Source organism: Schistocerca cancellata, unplaced genomic scaffold, assembly GCF_023864275.1.
Source record: "Schistocerca cancellata isolate TAMUIC-IGC-003103 unplaced genomic scaffold, iqSchCanc2.1 HiC_scaffold_1172, whole genome shotgun sequence".
Lineage (NCBI taxonomy): Eukaryota > Metazoa > Arthropoda > Insecta > Orthoptera > Acrididae > Schistocerca > Schistocerca cancellata.
In genome coordinates, this window is record NW_026047171.1 from 1,146,663 (window position 1) to 1,149,690 (window position 3,028).

A 3,028-nucleotide genomic window follows, 5' to 3' on the forward strand; every position below is an offset into this window, starting at 1 on the left:
ATATTATGACTGGTGATGATATTCAGGGTAAATACATTGTTTGTTGTTCTCTATTAAACATCTTTACTTTGCTAACTATCCCTATCAGTAGTTGGTGCCCTCCGTAGTTTGAATCTCTTATTTAGCTGGCAGCAGTGGTGCTCGCTGTATTGCAGTAGTTCGACTAATGAAGATTTTTGTGACGTAAGTGATTTCCGAAAGGTGTACTTTAATGTTACTCAGGGCCATTCTTTTGCAGGGATCTTTGATAGTCAGATTGCGTTGCGCTCAAAATATTGTGTGTCAGTTTAAGCACAGTTTTGTACACATTGTTGTTCAAAGGGGGACGTTTCAGAATACAGGGCCGAAAGGTCAGCCAGCGCTGCCCTTACAACCTTTATCGGGTTTTCAATTATGTCTGTTGAGATGTTCATGGTTCATTATTTCCATTCATCATATTACCGCGCGTTTCTCATCAATCTTCGTTCGTTCGTTCATTTTCTAGGGACGTTAACAACATTCCGGCACATTTTCATCATCATTCACTCACTCGCTTACTTACTTACGACTATTTGTGCGGGGAGGTTACACTTGGGTCCATTTCCATTTACATTCAATGTTGATAGACCTTTCTTTTTGTTGTTGTTTTGTTGCTGGCAGGTTACAAAAGGCCTCATTTTATTTATGTTGGTTGCAGCAGCGTTTTTCTCCTTCTTCTAGTGTTTTCCCCGCTCTCACCGCCGCCCCCGCCCCGCCCCTCCCGCATCCGTCGGTCTCACCACGTTCACTGACAGCCGCGTCTGCGGCTACACCACAACGGCCCCCTCCCGGCAACCCATTCGTTTTCTCTTCTTTTGCACAAAAACAACGCCGCACGCGCCAGCCGAGCGCAGCGCAAGCCACCCACACCGCGCCCCTCCCGTCTTTATAGCCTCCGCGTGCGTCTTGTTTTCTTCGTTTGCCCCCTCCCATCTCCCGAATGCCATGCCAGCAGCGTTACGCGTGCCCATCCCCTGTCCACACACTACCGCGAAACGAACAGCCTTCCGGGCCACATGCAGGGCACGCCCACCGCCATTCCCGGACGCAATTCTCAAAACTACACACACACACACACACAAAATGAACGCACCATCCCACTTCGCTTTTCTCTCTCTCTCTCTCTCTCTCTCTCTCTCTCGTCCCTTCCCTTTAACGAAAGACAAACAAACCCCGGTTAACACACTTTCTTGACACCTTCATGTAGGGAGGGAGGGAGGGAGGGAGGGAGGGTGCGTGCGTTATCTCATCTCGACCGCGACGGCAACCATCGACGATCCATTTCCCCCACTGGTAAAACATGTTCACTAACACCTACAGACATCATTCCGTACACACACACACAATGGCTCTGCACACGAACATAGACGGCACGGGCACTGTCGCACATTCTTCCTCAGAACCATCTCAACGAACGTTACATACACATCCGGGAAAGCAAAGCAACGCAACGCACAATTCAGCCGTCAAAGGTAACGTTCACCACGGCAAGACACTTGCCGCCGCGCCGTTACACGCATTTCAGTGCGGCTACAATACACCTCCGACACGGGAACGTTCCGTTGCTCTACACAGCGTTTCTCCGTTTTGTTTCGTTCTTGTTTTTTTCCGTTTTTTCGCTCTTTTTTTTTCCCTCCGTCCTTTCCTCCACCATTCTCTCCTCACGTTCTGCCCAGACATTCGACCGATCAGAGGTTCGTCCACCTTTCGGTAACCGTCCTCAGCGCGACGGTGTACCAACGGTATGACGGTGCGACGGGTGTTCAAGACGTCCGTCCGTTCGTTGCGTGATGCCGGTGTACCGCGCCGATCGACAGTGTCCCAGAGGCGACGGATCGGACCACACCACCGACACACACAAACACGTGTACGCACATTCGCCAAAGCGACCGTCGTCTTCTAGCGTCGCGCTTACTCTACTGTACTGCACTGGACCACGCGTGCATGCATCTTCAATGACGACGTCGGTGTGCGTGCGTCGTACGCACACAAGCAGACACAGTCAGTCAGACACGACTATCGAAATCAGAGTCGGAGGAAAGGTACATCATCGTGCGTGTCGCCCGTACAATGCAATACACATTGGTGTCTCAATGCGCGTTCATTTAAACGTCACTCACACGCCTCCACGCTGCATTTACAGACACATTTCACCCTCGCCATATATGGCGTGCAAACCGACCCGCAAACGGCCGTCGTTACACACTGACATTCCCAACAATCGCGTTTCGTTTCCACCCGTCACGTAACTAACCGGCACCTCCATCCAAAGGGCACATCACCGATCGCACTTCCCCCCCTCGCAGACAACGAGTTGTGCGCACGTGCCTCCATTCCACGTCACACCGTGGCCGTACCCCGCAACACGCGACGCGCCCCCAACAATCAAATTCATCGCATCGGCCACCCCACCCCGTCGCGTCGCGTCGCAACCAAAGCGGTAGCTATTGCCGCCGTCCACCCACTCACACACACAACAAAAACAAAACAAACATAAACAACAACAACAACAACAATTCCGCCCTTCCCGCAAAGGCCATTTGGTGGCCCTGAAAAGGGCCGTTTTGCCGCTCTCGCAACGGAGGATCTCCTTCCATTCCAGAGCCACCTCCTTACTTGGAGCTCGTGTACTTGGTCACCGCCTTCGTGCCCTCGCTCACGGCGTGCTTGGCCAGCTCGCCAGGCAGCAACAGCCGCACAGCGGTCTGGATCTCGCGGGACGTGATGGTCGAGCGCTTGTTGTAGTGCGCCAGGCGAGACGCCTCGGCCGCGATGCGCTCGAAAATGTCGTTCACGAAGCTGTTCATGATGCTCATCGCCTTCGACGAGATGCCCGTGTCAGGGTGCACCTGCTTCAGCACCTTGTAGATGTAGATGGCATAGCTCTCCTTCCTCTTGCGCTTCTTCTTCTTGTCGCCCTTCGAAATGTTCTTCTGCGCCTTGCCAGCCTTCTTGGCGGCCTTCCCGCTAGTCTTGGGCGGCATCGCAAACAAACAAGAACGTACGGCAG